Genomic DNA, 18317 nt, shown 5'->3' with positions numbered 1-18317 from the left:
CCTTTCGTTAATCTTGTGGGTCCAGTTCGTTATGCTTCCTCATTTTTTCCTATGTTGGGAACATAATACCACCGCGACCATATCCTTTTTTTATTTATGCCATAACGTAGTGCTAAGCCACTATTGTTTGAGTAACTACCACTACTGTTGTAAGTAATTATCGCAACCAGGTAATACATTCCTCATGAAATTTACTACCTGATTGAGGGCAGCAGCCCTAGCGGTGCCGGTGGTGTAGTGGTAAGCGTGATTACCTTTCACCCCAGCAGGCTTGGGTTCAATCCCAGTCGGCGCCACCGGGATGTTCTAAGGCATAACGTCTCTGATCACGCCTTCGTTTAGAAGGGAAGTAAAGCAGTTGGTCCCCGGTTTATGAGCTGATGAGTCGATAGGTAGGGTCCAGGAGCGGGAGCTGCCTCCCTGGCGTCGGTAGCATTGGTGCTCAGCACGGAAAACAAGATGGACGGAAAACAAATCATGAAAAAAAGAGGGCAGCAGCCCAGATTTCCCAAGGTCCCATCAGACTCTTATCAACATATCTGCATCATTTATGAAATAGTGCAACACAATCACACAGAAAATGTTCAGAGCTTTCACCTAGGGGCAAGACAGCTTTTAATCATGAGTAATATTGGAGTTAGTTATGAGTAACTCTGAGTAACTCGAATTGCTCATTATTGAAAGCACGGTAGCACAGCAACCTGTTTGTGTACGTGTTTATTTCCCAAATGGTGCCATCAGATGTTTGACGTAGCAAACATTTCAGAAGTTTCAAACCCATCACCATCCATTGACGTATCAAACTGGATCACTATCCTCGAATCCTTATCTTCGTACATTTTTGTTAAACCTTACTAAGTATTTTTCACCTGAATTGAATGAAGACCAATGATCACCATCAACATGGAGAAGATTCACGCTAAGATGCACATACCTAAAAGCCGGTAAAGAATACCTAGATATCGGTAAATAAGTATTACCGATAATCGAAGAAAGTGCACATACCTAAATTATCGGCTATTATGGATTAACAATAATTAACGTTAAAAATGTTCTAATCAATAGTAAAAATATCCAATTTAAAGTAAAAAGTAACGGTTTTTATCGGTAAAAATATCCGATAATTTTAGGTAATCGTAGCTTAGAGTGTTGCCTTCATTATAGAAATCCAAGTATTTTAACGTATCTAAGAAAAGTAAATTAAATTGTCATAATATCTTTAACAGAGTAATATAAAAAAAAACTTTATTCTAGGTAATGCTCCTGGGGGGCATGGCAAATCATTAACATTCATTTCGTGCATTCATTTACATTCCTTTGCCTCTAGCTTTTTTCATCAACAGAATTCCATGAAATAATGTGTGATTTTTTTTTGTAGGTTTTGATATTAGCTACAACTTTTCTGTATAACTCAAATCTGTATATCTTATGCATGATGAACCGGAACGAACAGAACTTACCAATGTTTTTCAGTGAATGTAAATTACATTCACTGAAAAATAGTGACAAGTTCTGCCCGCTCTAGTTCGTCATGCATAAGAGGTACAGATTTCAGTTATCGGCAAAAGTTAGAGTTAATATCAAAGCCTAAATAAGTTTCATACATCATTAAACGGAATTCTTTTGATGGAAAAAGTTAGAGGCAAATGAATGTAAATGATTTGCCATGGCTGCTCCTGGTTAAATTTTTTTAACATAGATTTGGCCTTTCCATTGAAAATCGTTTAAAAAATGTTGTAGGCAACCCGTTACTTCTCTAGTATAACATCATGTGGCATCATCACGACTATAGCTTAGTGATACTAAGAAAATAACCCTTGTATTTATTTTGGAATGCCTGATTCACATCTAGGAATCACATGGTTTTCTGGTATATTAATTAAAAGAAATTCCATTCTCCAGTAAGTTTGTCACGGTATCGATGGAAAAGAAGCTTTTCATCGTCTAAGCATATTTGTCTATTCAAAACTTTATGCTAGGTAAATTCAAATAAAGAAGGAAACTCAAGAAGGATATTGAGTTTCCTTCTTCATAAACTCGATCTATGTAATTTGAATTACTGTAGTTTACAGTTACAATTGTAGACCCCAAATTTGCTTAAAACGTCCATCATTATGCATACCTTTCTGGATGTTTTGACGATGAGTTCACTGTTAATGGCATCTTCTGTGGAGCTATATATCTATCTAGCTAGTTTTCTATATTGTTGTCCACTCTTACCTAAAGGCTTCCGCTTGACTCTACAATTCTCCAAGTTAATCATCCAATCCAAGCTAAAATATCCCTTAGCGACCCTCACACGGTTTCGCAGCAGTTTCGACGGATTTGTGAATTGATTCATTTGGATTGGATAATCTTAACGTCACACAACCTGAACATATAATTTTTTCAAGATTTAGCATTTCTGGCTAATGTGCTGTAAATGAATTAAATTTGCCTGGTTAATATTAGTATCAATATATGAAAATATTACGAAAAAGATCACTCTGACAGTTGATGTTTATTAAAACAGTTTTTAATTCTTATTTGTTGATGAATGTGTGACTACTTTGATCAACTTTGAGTAATCATGAGTTACTCAAATTTACTCGCTGCAAAAATATTAACTCTGAGTACAGTTGGCTTACCCCTTGGCGTTCACTCTTTAGTTAAAAAAGCGAAATTTATCTTCATGAAGTTTACCAAAGATTTTCAGGTGATATTTACCAGGAAAATGTCCTGTCATCAAACCAGTGTATGTACTCAAATCTTTTAAGAAACGATAAGTAATTTTTTGAACGAAAAGCGTTCGGCTTTATAAAACCGTTTAGCTTGCCGAGAATTTAAGGTACTGGTCTACTTGTACTGTACCTTTGTTTTTTTCTCAGTTTTTTAGCTCCATTTTTAAAGCACAAAAAGAAAGTCCAAAAAATGGTTCAGGACCAATGAATTTCATGGATGACCCATTTTTTACCAATTGATTTCGTTTCCTTCGATTCCACAATGATCATGAACCCAATAAAGGTTACCCGTAAGTACAGTTGCTGCAATATTTTAGTACATTCCCACACCAGTTTTGACGGGTAAGTTTTTGATTTCGAAGCATTCAGCGCCACTTGACCATCTGAACAAATGCATATATTTGCATTTTTAAAGTTTCTTTTATGCAAATCACTTCACATTCTAAGATGGCATATATTTCAGCTTGAAATATCGTCGGCCATTTTCTCGTGGACACCGAAAAGTTAACCCCAGGGCCGGTAATACCAAAATCCAGCATATTATCTTGTTTTGAGCCGTCTGTATACCAAATTAATGATCCTGAACGAATATTCAGTCTTCCTGCATCCCAATCAACGCGAGTCACATCAGGAACTTGGAAATTATGGTTGAAATAATTTCGCTGTAGCATACAATCTTCGTTCATCAATTCTAATGGACTTATCTGAAACTCTTTCAGAAAGCTCAAATGTCCAATAAGATCTCCATCGAAGAACTTCATGGACCGTTTGAGCCTCAGAGCACTGTTCACTGTATCCAAATGAATAAATTTATGTAGAGGAAGGAGATTGAGTAAAGCATCTAAGGTTGTAGAGTAGGGTGTTTCATTCTGGAAAATGATTGATACTTTTGATAGTTCAGTTCATAACATAAAAACAAACATCTGTGCAAAGAATCAGCTAAATTGGTCAACGTTAAGAGGTCGCGTTATGGATTTCAATTTTGTTCGGAATTTTCGTCAAATTTGTATGGGAGAAAATGATGACCCACTAAAATCATTCTAAATTTTTTTTTTCCAAATGAACCAATTTGCATGAAAATAAAATATGTTATACTTAAAACTATAATGAACAACTGCAAGTCGATTTGATGCTTCAGAAAACAGAAACTGGCTTTCGGAACTCAGACTGAGATAAACCTTGATTTGAGCAGAAAACCAGGTATGCTGATAGGGCATATTTCATAGTATGCTTTGCCAGATTTTTTTACCTCAATGTTCATAAACATATTGTGCTGTCATCTCTGGACACAATAGTGCCATTGAGTTGTGAAGTGATACGGAGAAGTGGTTGATCAGTCAGCTCCATTACCAGCTTCACCGGTGGAAAACTTCCGAGTAACCGAGAAGTACTGCAGGTCTTCTTTTTTCATCGCGCACAATCTCGCTCCACGATACGACAATGGTACTGGAAGGTGAATCCTGATGAATGTGGGCGTCTTAGTGGAATACCTGTATAATGAGAGAGAGAGAAGGATTAGTTATTTCCATTTAATTCCACTACCTAATTTGCTTATCCTTGACAGATACGCGTTTTTCGTCTACAATGTGCAGACTTCTTCAGTGTCTTGTACTAATAGACAATAGTCGTAGTCGAGTATTAGTACAAGACACTAAAGAAGTCTGCACATTGTAGACTAAATACGCGTATCTGTCAAGGATAAGCAAATAAGGTAGTGGAATTAAATGGAAATTACTAATCCTTCTCTCTCTCATTATACTGGAAGGTGGTTCAATCGGCAGAACAAGTTTGGGTCAGAGCTCGTATACCAATAAGGACAACAGACAAACATAAAAAAGTATTTCTCGCATTAACGAAAAATTTGCTGAGCAAAGAAAAGCCTTCAACGAAGGATTGGACAACTTTTTCGATATGGCTCATTCGAATGCCTTGGAGATGATTACGGAAGCAAAATATCGCGAATTTATTTTAGCGCAAAGAGAAAAAGGAAGACCAGGATTCATGTTGGGCTCCTACAGCTACGTATGACGGTAAGAGTCTGAAGGAACCAGAAATCAAGGAGAGGGCCGGGAAACGCATCAATCAAACAATCAATCCATACTAAGTGTACAACGAAAAGGTAAATGTTTGTTGAATGTGTAGGATAAACTTTATCCCAGCCAACAATTTTGTTAACATAACTGAATTGTTACTCTGCTCTGATTCACATCTTTATTCGGTAAAATTAAACCGTGCATAGAATTCAACTTTACGAACAAATCTGGAGGCCATATACGTGCATGTGGAAAAATACTCCTACATTGAATGATTTCAATGATTCAATAGGGTACTTTGTACAACTCCATGTATAACTTTATCTTGCATCTAATATGATTTTGTACATGCCAATATCTTATTTAAAACGTTATTTGTACGACTTTAAAATTACATCTCTAAAATTATGGTACACCAAAAAGCAAAAAGCATGAAAAAAAAATACCTTTTAAATGAACCTATAACTAAATAACAATTTTCTATAGTTGGTGGTATCTGGTGATATTGGTTTGAATATAAGTTGGGAATCGAAATATAATGAGTTATCTTTTGAAATGATGAACATATTTAAAGCTTAAAGTCAATATTACCTGCAATACCTAGTTTCTAACCAAAGATCTTTAGCTCCGTAGTCCTGCTGCGATCCTCGCTGGCATATGAGCACGTATATTCGGAACAATAAATTTCAAATTATGATGCCTCGCTTGTATACGTGATTAAATCTAATTCGATCTGGTTTATTATTTGATATCATTCCTCCTCTAGCTGAAATTGCTTAAAGCATTGCAGATTGCGTTATACAATCTTGTTCTGCATGATATATGACTTATAATCTTATATAATTTTAACTGTACATTTATGTGATTTGGAATGAACTATTTTAATTTGCAAACAAACATGATTCCCAGAGAATCAGCAATGAGTACACATTTGGGTTTGTTTGGTTGGTGTGAGGTGCTCGTAATATCTGGAAGGTAGGTGATATTTGAGTAGAACTACACCTACATAGTTGTGAGAAATTATGTATTCCAAAACCATCCAAAGAGAGATGTGGTTCAATAAGCGCATACGACGATGAATTTCACTTGGAAACCTCAATATTTACAATGAGCTTTGCTGAAATTTCTTGCTTTTCTTTGACACTCCATTTAACTTTTAGTCATGCATTGAGTAATTTCCGTAGTTCTAGTAAATGTAATGCATCGGCAACAATTACGTCTTCCACCATGTTAATCAGTAATTTTATTAACGGTGATACACCGCGTTGATGATCTGGATATTTACCGTCACGGAATAACTCATGAGTTCTCAGCTCCGCATTTACATTTCGAAACACCATGGCTCTGGTATCTGGAGAATATGTCCCCTTGGTAGTGCATTTAACCCATGTTTCCCTATTAGGTTTTCAACGCTTTTTATAAATGCTCGAATTTTCAATGAAATCCGGTGGTTATTTATGAGTACTCCATAAACCAAAAGTAGCAGTAGCTCTTGTATCATCGGTGACAAAAATTCATCAGCATCCACGGGTTTACTTGCTCCTTAGTAAATCCCGCTTTGCAAAGTACTAGATCGATGCGGAATTTCGGATCGCAAAACAATGATGGTTTTTGCAACGGTGGTGAAAAGTGAGGGCCACAATCTTCAAGATTGTTCTGTATCTGCAACCTGCAAGCACTTTGAATCGCACACGATCGAAAGTTCGAAGAGAACAAAGAACTTTGTTCTTTGGATGGATATCGTGTCGTGCAATGAGTGTTCACTCGGCTGTCGACAAAAGCAGGCCACTCTCGATGTGTGCTACGCGATCGTCTGTTTACTCGGCAGCAACCATTGTGTGGTCCTCCTCATTGTTCTTCATCAGCAGTTCATTCGGTCGATGCGTCGTCGACTTTGGAAAGCAACCGTTTCGTGATAAGTGTGTGAGTGCTGACCACGTTTTGCGTCCATTGCTGCAATGGACGCGCTCTGACCCTCGTTGGCGTACAACAATTTGCCATACAATGAAACTACTGGAAGCGGCTCCAGTTCTGATGGAGGAGGCTTTTTGGATAGCGGAAGATAAAGTGTTTATTGTGTTGTACCTTTTGACTATAGCTTTAAGATGTATTGTATAGTGACCAGGAATCCTCGGCTCTATTAATACACAAATAATATACAAATCGTGTCGTGCACTGGGATGGAAAGCTTCTGCCGGATATCACGTCCGGCGGCTAAAGTTAGCTAACATGTTTCTCATATTTTAGTTCTTTACTGATACTTAGACATCATTTTTATTATAGGTGGCAATGTAGAACGGCTGCCGGTAATCATTTCAGGTGAGAGTGATGACAAGAACACCTCCTTGAGGACAGCCTTTTACAGCTTTTACTTTAACTTTAATCTAATTTTTAAAATATGTCTATATGGACCATAGCATGCTATAATTACAAATGGCATCAAAATCCGATTTTATAAAAACATTTAAACATGTGAAAAATCAAAATCTCGTAGGTTTTTTTTACACGGTTTTTTTACACAGTACGCATCCCCCGTGTAAAAAAAGACCGGAGTGTATAATGTTTTAATATATATGAATTACATTAATGTTCCACCACATGTTCAAAAATGTGCAGACATTTGGTGTTTAATGATGATTTCAAATACACAAAAAATGGGATGTGTTTAGAAAACTCCACTAAAAATTTGCCAAATTTAAGAGAATCATGTAAATTTTGCTTAAATAGATAAAATCAGATACGATCTCACCAAGTTAGTCCAAATGAATCAACAGGAAGCATTCGTGCTATTGTTGCATTGTAGTTCCAATCAAAGACGGTTCGCTTGATGGGGATCGACATAAACTAGTCCCGTCCTATGTAGAATCAATTTGAAGTGTCCAATCGTCGAAAATGTTAACCGGATTAAAAATCAAATAAGCATTAAAAAAACTCCGAGAAAAAAAACGAACGTCATGTTCGTTTACACGCGCAGCCTACTCTGATTCTGAGCACTATACAACAACTATACAAAAACTATACAATGTGACCAGGGATGTGTTCATAATTGATTATACAAATAATGCTAATGTTTAAAGTTTGCCATACAAGTGTATCCGCGACATTACACTGACCAACAGACGATCAATGTTGTAAGCCGTAAGCTCACTGATTCACGGCAACGTCGACGACCGAATCACCACCAAAACTCGCGACGGACACATTATCAGCACTTTGCCCGGTTGGATAACATGTACCACATACTTCATAAAAACTGTATACGATATCAAGGGAAATACCCTAAGCTACAATAAGCAACCAATGTTTCCAATTCTGAAATAGTGCAGAGAGTACAATAAATCATTATATTCTACTATCAAAGTTACCCGCATTAAAGGGTTATACGGTCAAAATTTGGTCAATATCAACTTGACGTATTTCTTTCAATTTTGCATTTAAAAAACCTGAACACCCCTCATTTTGAAAGTGTGTGTGTGTAGAATGTTGCTCCTATTTTGATTTTGGAATTCACTCTTCAGTTGTCAAAATGCCGTCCAAGCAAGAAGAGCAGCGTATCAAAATTTTGCTCGCGCATCGCGAAAATCCGAGCTACTCGCACGCAAAGTTGGCAAAATCGCTAAAAGTTGCCAAATCAACCGTTACAAATGTAATTAAAGTGTTTGGGGAACGTTTATCGACAGCCAGGAAGTCTGGATCGGGGGGAAATCGAAAACCGGAAGCCGCTGAGACGACAAAGAGAGTTGCCGGTAGTTTCAAGCGAAACCCTAACCTCTCTCTCCGAGATGCCGCAAATAAGCTGGGTGTATCGTCTACAACCGAGCCGGACTATCGACTTACAAGAAGGTAGTGACTCCAAATCGCGATGATAAACAAAATACGACGGCCAAAGCGCGATCCCGGAGGCTGTACACGACGATGCTGACGAAGTTTGACTGCGTGGTAATGGACGACGAAACCTACGTCAAAGCCGACTACAAGCAGCTTCCGGGACAGGAGTTTTATACGGCAAGGAAGGGGAAAGGTAGCAGATGTTTTCAAGCACATGAAACTGTCAAAGTTCGCAAAGAAATATCTGGTTTGGCAAGCCATCTGTACCTGTGGCTTGAAAAGCAGCATTTTCATAGCTTCCGGGACTGTCAACCAAGAAATTTACGTAAAAGAGTGTTTGAATAAACGTCTGCTGCCTTTCCTGAAGAAACACGGTTGTTCCGTACTGTTTTGGCCGGATTTGGCATCTTGCCATTACGGTAAAAAAGCCATGGAGTGGTACGCCGCCAACAACGTGCAGGTGGTTCCCAAGGACAAGAACCCTCCCAACACGCCAGAGCTCCGCCCAATTGAGAAATACTGGGCTATTGTCAAGCGGAACCTAAAGAAGACCAAAAAAACTGCTAAGGGCGAGCAGCAGTTCAAGGCAAACTGGCTTTCTGCGGCGAAGAAGGTGGACAAGGTGGCTGTACAAAATCTGATGGCAGGGGTCAAGCGTAAGGCCCGGCAATTCGGATTTGGAAAAGCGGAAGCCTAACTGAAATTTTTTCCTGAATTTTATACTAATTGAACTTGAAAAAGAAATTTAATTTAATTTTTTAAATAAACGATTTCACCGATTTACACGCGTTTTCCCTTGACCAAATTTTGACCGTATCACCCTTTATCAAAGATACCCCGTTTTACGGTTCTAAGAAAGACGATTTCATTTTTACGCGAAATTTTCGTATGGCTTATTTTGTTTATCGTATATTATACGAATATTCATTTTATTTACATTATTAACTACGTAGACGTTTTTTATTGAGCACCCTCCCCCCCCTAAACTGTCTACGTAGTTTTTGAACAGCACCAGTGAGGCAGTTCAAACGAAACTAGCTGCTAAGAAAATACGAATCTATTTCGTTTGCAGAATACAACGAATGGATTTGTGAAACAAACGAATGAGTTCGTTGTATAAACAAAAAAAATATTTCAAACCTTGTTACAAAATTAAAATTCATTACAAAAACCATACACTAACGATCAATGCTTGTTCAAAATCAGTCAACTCCATTCGAGGACCCGAACGTTCTTATGAAATAAATATAATCATATTTAATGTTTCCCCCTTGAAAATACTAGTAAGCCTCACCATATTAGGTAATATTATTGGTCGCAGTGCAAATGTACCCAACAGAAAAAACATGTTGCTTTGACGTCATTTGATTGAATAGCATTTATACGAGTTTTTATCTATCCGTAGTTTAACAATACAAAAACTGCAGCATGTCTGACCTGGGCACCTAGCTACTCCAATAGCATCCATGCCTTTCACGCTAATGGTTACGGGTTCAAATTTCATCCACGGACAAGTCACGAATGACCTAAACTGTGCTAATGTGAGTATTATATTAAAAAAAAAAACAAATAGGGGAATTTACGTATTCTCGGCAACCTAAGCAGCGACCTTCTTTCTATAGCCTTTTTATTTATGGAACGCACACATATGCAGTATTGGTTTGTTTACAATCTTTTGCTGCCAGCTGCTCTAACAATTTCAGTTGAAAGAATTGTCAAAAACTGTTTTGAAACGCTTTTACAAAGCTCCAATCTTCTCTAGTGAAAGCGAGTATTGTCGGCAACCAGTTTTTCTTCGGCAACCGTTCCATTTGAACTGCATGTAAATCTGCTGTTCTATTATCGGCAACTCGAAATCAGCTACAATTTGTAGAGCGTGTCTTTCATTTCAAGAAAACCCTGCTAGATTGCTTTTTCTCAGTGGTAAAAATATAGTCAAATTGAAGCTGAAAGCATAAAGAATCGTTTGCATGCATTCAGCGAAGTGTTTTCGTAAGAAAATCCAGTGAAAATAGTGTTTCAATTTGTGTTGCCGAAAATAGTCTGTCATGCCGAAGCCGTCATTTCCCCTATTATATTTATCGATTAATCAGGTTAATGACGTCAAAATTCATCCCATCCTTGTTCTCCCAAATAGGAGTATATTGCCGCCCAACTAATAATTGAGTCTTAAGGAAAAAATAATAAAATCCTACCCAATTTTAAAAATTCCTTAAAAAAGATTGTCTTATGGCAACAAACCTCAGTCCATTGAATGCAATAAATGTTCATGCTACCATGAAAAGCATATATTATATAAGCAGCGCTGGAAACAAGTTAAATGATTAGCCTATCGGTATGCATAGTGCTCGGTGGTAGTTAGACATACTCGATCAGTACAACTCAGAGAAGAGCTTCGAAATATTTTGAGAAAGTTCTATTTGGTGTCCAACATGTTTACAACGTATCAGCGATTATTGCATCACATGAGACTCATTATGGATGAGTAGACTGGCCCATATTTAAAAGTAAGAATTTTTTTTTCTTTTTTTAGTGGGCCAACCCCCAGATTTGTGTCAATAGGTGAGAAAACCACACTCAAAAATGTCAGCTCTTTGGGACGTAACACAAGCTGGCGCTTTTGGTTTTAAGTTTATGGGTATTTTCGTTAAAATAGATGGAGTAATAACATTCCTTCACTCTTTCGTGCATTGAACTGGTCCAGCAAACTCGATTAAGCACATAATTTCAGCCCTTGTAGCTTAAACTATAACAAACAACTTTTCTCAAAACAGCATTAAGGTTCAAGATAATATTATGGGGATATCCATTCTTGAAATTATACGTGCATTTTGTTCGTATATTGAACGTATCAACTAGATTAACACTAAAAATCCATATTGATCAACCGGGCAGGTGAATAGAACCTTTGTGATACAGTATAATCTCGTGTTTGATATTATCCATAGATAGACGAGGCCTTAATGGAATTTTTATTTTTATTGGTCCCAGTTTGTGCACTGCTTAATTGAACAGCAATTGTTAGTTTGAATTGGAGTCCAAATCATAATTCAATAATCAATTGATTTATGTCTTCACGTTTATTTCCTAACATAATTTTAAGATATAATTGTGGCTTTTCTATGTGGAGTTGATATAAGATTTACGTAGTGTGAAATGTATATAAATAACTTTCTTCTTCTTGGCTTACAACTGGAGCTTTATGACTTTATACGTAATCTTCTTTATTGTGCTCTACATACTTTAAGCACAATCTTATTGTATACAATCTTATTATATTGCAATAATTTGATCCAATATCCGAATGAATTTCCCATTCAGTGTGTTGACTCAGGCGTAAGCAAACTATAGTCACTATATTTATAGCCTGGCGGATAGAATTTCAATCTATCAAAAAGCGAAACCAATTTAATATATTGTAGACCAACAATTGAAAAGTTACTATCAAGTTTTATAAACAAAACGTTTATTAATCTTTCCTCACCAATCGAACGCAAATTACTGGCATCATCGAATAGGATCATCATCTTCCAAGGGCTTTAAGCCTGCACTACCATGTATTACCATCGTACTTCACGGCCACCAAGATTTTCCAAAAGAGGTTAATTTCTGAACATGTCCCAACAAAAAATCATATCAAAAGGTTCTTTTTAGGGCAATCATAGTGATACTAAAGAGTATAAACAGAGAGAACGCCGCTAAAATTCCTATTCCTACACATAACAAAAGCCCCTGCCACAGTTTTTTTTTTTTTATATTAATTTATTTGTACAGGCTCAATCGAATAAACTTTACAGAGCCGAGTTATCATTTGCATTATACATGATTAATGTCTTAAATCTAGAGTTAAAGGAATTGAACCGATTACTCGCGGTCGTCTCGAGGTTAGTGGAGATTTACAATTTTTTGAATGGGGAAAAAAGAAGGAGGTTTGAAATATGATTTATTATATAAATATTTAATTAATCCTAAAACATGAGCTTATTTCTATTCATCTTGAAAACAAACATTAAAAAAAACTATACGCACAATACACAAACTAAACACAAGGTTAATCAAACTTACAATCTAAGGTTAGTATTCTTAAAGTAAACAATATGAGTTTCATAAACTCCAGATCACGTCTAGCCAAAATATCCCGAACTGGAACATTAGGTTGTCTACCTCGAGCCCGAAGGGAATCACACAGCTCAGATCTGACTCCACGATGCTCAGCACAAGACCAAAAGAATGTGATCGGCGTCTTGGTAACCTTGTCCATATTCACAGAGATACCTGCTACAGTTAGCAAATAACATTTATTATGTAAGACCTCGTAGTCCTACGTCACCATTGCGTACAACCCCATAGGGCTGTCCGTTGTAGTTTTTTGCTGTTGTATTGTATGTACACATTTCCAACAAGATAGAAATATACCACTCGAGATGGACATGCGGAATAGATGTTGCAACGGTGTCAGCAACCTAACGATATGCTTCTTCAGAAATACGGATGGGACACCATCGCACAGTGGTTCCTGGCTGGCCAAAACCTCAAAAAATATAGTTGTTATTTTTTTATTTCAATATTTTTTGATCATTTTTACACATTAAGAGTATCTTAAATTGAATGATTTGTGCAGTTCTGTAACATATTTTTTTATGGTTGTTATAGTGTAGCGATAACACATTTTTTCGAAAAAAAAAATCGTAATGTTTCTTGTTACTGCTTTGCTCAAATATAGCAAAAAATAATGTGTTTATCAACTGGGTTGCTTGAGAAGAAATGTTCCTCGGTTTATTTCACGTCAAATGAATGGTACAAAAGAGTGTCTGCACTGTTTTAAGTGACAGTTTCTATTGCAAAATTAGCAAAAATATACTTTTTTCACACTTACACTAAGCAAAACATATGACGGACACATCCGCCTACTATCCTTTTGTAATTAAAAGATAGCTAGAAAAGTTAACTTTCAGATAGGATTTAATGTGTTTTGCGATTTTTTGCGAAAGATGTTTAAATTAAGAATAGCAAGTAAATTGTTCTTTGGAAAATATCCGTTTCATAGTTTTATAATCTGCGGTGTATGCTGTAGCAAGCTGCACAATGCCTTTTTCAAAGCAAACCAACACGCAAACACATACACACACGCACCATATATCTATCTCTTATGGTTCATGGGTTATGATTTGTCTAAACAAGCAGGTTAGGTTGGCCTCTAGATAATCGGCATTCTTTAAATATATGTTTATACGTTCATTTCTCGTGAAATTTTTATACTAGTCACTTTAAGAACTACACCAAACCTTGTGTTCTCAATCCCTAACCTGCCATCCATTTGTTACAATTTGTTACTCCTAACCTCGAGATAGCCGCGAGTAATCAGCGCCGCTTTACTAACGTTTGTTTTAAGTAATTTTGTTAGCTAAACATTGAATATCGGCTCCGCAAAGCTACAGAAAATGAGCCTGGAAAAATAAACGCATTATTAAAAAAAACTTTAAGAACTTTTTATGACGCATATTTTTGCTAAGTTGTTATCTCTTTATTTGAAAATGTATGGATAGTTTTTTGCAGAAAAATATTACTTTTTTTTTATTAAATTAAATGTTTGCAACAGAAAAAACTCTTGCAGTTTTTTTTTACCAAAAATGAAAAACGATGTTTCCAATGAAATTAAATGTTTGAAAATCAGTTTGCTCCATTTTGAGATATTGGCAATTGAAAATAGCCTTTAACTTTCTAATAAAAAAAAAGATAGTAACCTACTTGCTTGAGCAAAAATATGCGTCATCTAAAGTTCTAAATGTAACCAGAACAATTATGTTGATGTTACACTGATGTTGAGTACTTGGCACTGATGGAGTCTGCAAGTAGTAGACGAAATACGCGTATCTGTCAAAAGAAAAACAATTATAACGGAATTTAAAGGAAATAAACCAACCCACTCAAAGCTCTTCATAAAGGGATTCCGTTAAGAGGTTCGACAAATTTAAAGGATTAATCAGAACAATGTATTTGCGAGAAATTAACGCATGAAAAGATATTCAAAGAAAACCGATTTAAGTGGCCATCCTAACCTGCTTGTTTAAATAAATCATAACTCATGAGCCATAAGAGATAAAAACGTTGTGTATAAACAGCGCCGGTGGTGTAGTGGTAAGCGTGATAACCTCTCACCCCAGCAGGCCTGGGTTCAATCCCAGTCGGTGCCACCGGGATGTTCTGAGGCATAACATCTCTGATCACGCCTTCCTTTGGATGGGAAGTAAAGCCGTTGGTCCCCGGTTCATGAGTTGATGGGTCGATAGGTAGGGTCCAGGTGTGGGAGCTGCCTTCCTGGCACGTCGGTAGCATTGGTGCTCAGCACGGAAAACAAGATCGACGGAAAAAAACAAACCAAAGGAAAAAAAAAAAAACTTTGTGTCTTTAATGAAGTTGCTTTGAATTGATTGTTCCACAACTGTTTAGAACACTGATTTGGTTCATCTTGTATAAAATAAAGTTTGTATTTTTAATTCACCAATTTTATGAACCACCCTTATTTTACGAACATAAAAATATTGAACAAAAAATATGAAGCAACTTTCCCTAAGGAACCATATATCTAAAACTGACGGTTTGGGCGCAAACATTTCTGTCTTCCTAAATACATCTTTGGGACCGTTGTGCATTGGTTTTGGTTCTACTATACTCTTTTTGTGACGTCTTGATTGTCAAGTTTTCTTCACACAGCTAAAAAACATCTATTTCCACTGTTTTTTTTTTCCTAATTGCAAGAATTTTGAGGTTTCGGCCAACTTTTGTTCTAGGGGGAACCACTGTGCATAGGGTCCTGGGTTGAAGGACGACTTAAGTTGTTGTGCAGCAGTGGAAATCATCTCGACGTCGATGTCAATTGCACCCAACGCTTGACCAGAAAGTAGTGCATTACTAGTTATGACCAATGATTCATATTTTAGCTAAAATTCTGCCATTTTGGAACTTGTTTAAACTTTCAAAATGCAAAATGGCGTCCTTGAAGTTTTTCAAAGAATTGTAGCACGGAAACGGCAGTTCTAATCAACATTACGTCCGAGACAAAATTGTAGAGAAATTTATTTTTTTTTTCTTGGAATAATATAAAAATAAAAAGCTTCTAGTATTTTCAAAAGAAAATCCCAAAATAATATCCTTTTTGGTCCTTTTCCTAATTTTAAAATTTAAAAATATGAAAAATGCTAATTTTTGGAATGTTTAAAACTATGAACACATAAAAGCTTACAAAAAATTTAAAGTAAGAACTTATGGTAAATGTTTTGAACTGGTTGTTAGAGCGATTTTTCATCTAATGCATGTTCAGAAAAAAATTGTTGTGACATATTAAATTATTGAAAAAATGCACAAAAAGTATAGTTACAAAAATTTTAAAAATGTTACCAACAAATCTTCTATGATTAATGTCACTTTTCAAATGATTTTAAAAGTTCCTAACGTTGGCATTTTTATATTTTTTTTAATTCAAAGCTGTGCAAGATTCTTTTAAAAAAATAGGGCTTAGAACATTTTTCTTTTTCGAATTGAACGAAAATAATTAAAAAAACGATTTGTTTATTTCTTCCAGAGAGATAATATTTGTATTAACAACTTTATTCCAGACGTTACATTTTGTCAATTTTGATATTGTAACTTTTGTCCACATCGACGTTTTGTCCATTTCAACCATTTTTCCATTCAACCTTTTGTTCATTCAACCTTTTGCCATCTAAGTTACACTCGACCTTTTTTCCATCTAAGTTTCAAACTTTTACCATTCGTGTTTTTGAACCTTCGACCTTTTTTAATTCGACCTTTTGTTTTGACCTATGAACACAAGGGTAAGGGTACCTTCTTCATTTCTTTATTTAACGTCGGTCTCTGTTCCACAATCTAGTGCCAATCACCGACGGACATCGATTGCCATCCATTGACCACAATCGAATGTGCAGGAAGGCAGCTTCCACACCTGCGTAGGATATCGCACCCATTCACAACACACATGGGCTGAGACCAACGGCTTTACTTCCCTTCCGAAGGAAGACGTGACCAGAGATGTTTATGCCTCAGAAAAATCCCACCGACCTCGGCTGGGATTGAACCCAGACCCTTTGGGGTGTGATAAAGCAGTCACGCTTACCGCTAAACCACCGGCGCCAGCTGGGGTAAGGGCATCGAGAATGGATGCTGGAAATTAAAAATATACCGGCATCAAGGATAAAATTGTAGTATTAATTTAAAAATTCAGACTGACCAGTGAACCGGGAAACCGAGAAATTCGGAAACAACCGTGAATCTGAAATCACCGAGAACCAAGCTTGCAAATGCGCATTACAGCTAAAATGCTATTTTTCGGATTTATGAAGCTATGAGATATTTTAATGATAAATCTTATTTACAAGATGCAATAAAAGAAGGTAAAGTGTGTGTATGACACATACAACCTGTCAATTTAGCTTTCAGAGGGTCACAATAGCGATTAGCTGTAACGATGAGCAACGCGATGAGCGAGCAATCAGCGATCATAAAATCGTTAACCTTCTGAAAGCAAAATTGACAAGTTTTATATGTCATACACAAACTTTACCACCTCTTCTCGCTTCTTGCAAATAAAATAGCATCCCTTAGTTTCATAACTAGCAGGAAACTAACAATTAGCAATTGCAAGCCTGCCGGGAACAACCCAAGAATTTCGATGAAATGTACGTGGAAAAACATCAAATTCCAAAATAATATTCTGGACCTTGAAAAGACAGGACTCATCGCGATACAGTCACTTTGATGTACTATTATAAGAATTTCGAAATAAATTCCTAAGAAATTTTGAAGTTATTTTAATAAATTCTAGGGATAAAACCAAATAGAAAAATCTATTGGGAGTTATGAAAAAAAAACTCTAATAGAGTTGTGAATAGAGCTTCAAGCCAATTGTTCGAAGTGCTCCAATGTAATTGTAAGAAGAGCTCCAGGTGAATTTTAATGCAACTTCAGAGTTGAATTTGTTGGTTGTTCTTTAGAAAATTTATTAACGATTGTGAAAAGGTATATCGATAATAATTATTGAGAGAATTTTGACAATAATTCCATGGAAACTCCGCGAAGAAACAACAGCAGCTTTTATAATAGTATAATAGATTGAACTCCAGCAATCAGTAACTGAAAAGCAAACGACAAGACCCTCGTTTATATATACTCTTGAAATAAATCCACAAGCCACCGCCTTTCCATTCAGCCCTAGCATAAACTTCATGAATGACAATGAATTTGAAATCGATGAACCAATTGCCCGGTAGACCACCACCATTTGCACATCGACACCATTTCTTAACCCTCAACTGTCAATTTCGCTCCCCCAGATTGCGATTGCACCAACTCCAAATGGGCCGAGCACCCCGTCAGCTCCGATTAGAATAATCTATTCACGATCTCAAACAGCGAGCCCTTCATTTTCATCCGCTCATCCCGGGCCTCGTGCATTTCAAAATCCTCAAACGAGAGTGACATGCTCGCTCCAGACTGCTGCTGTTGTTGCTGCTGTTGCAGAGAGCTGTGGTGACATCGACACTTATCAACAGCCAGCGACGAACTTGGCGGTGTCGTCACTAGTCGACAGCGAAGGCAACTGACAGGCAACTGATGGAACCAAATTAAAAATAATCGTAAATTAAATTAAAACCAAATCATTTACTCGAGTGCAGAACCAAAGATTCTATGGCAGTTGGGCTGGCATTGCCGGGGGGCT

The sequence above is a fragment of the Ochlerotatus camptorhynchus genome, unplaced genomic scaffold, assembly GCF_037179485.1.
Source record: "Ochlerotatus camptorhynchus isolate MF236.1 unplaced genomic scaffold, CSIRO-AGI_Acam_v1.1 ptg000361l, whole genome shotgun sequence".
Classification (NCBI taxonomy): Eukaryota; Metazoa; Arthropoda; class Insecta; order Diptera; family Culicidae; genus Ochlerotatus; species Ochlerotatus camptorhynchus.
This window is presented reverse-complemented; position numbering follows the sequence as displayed.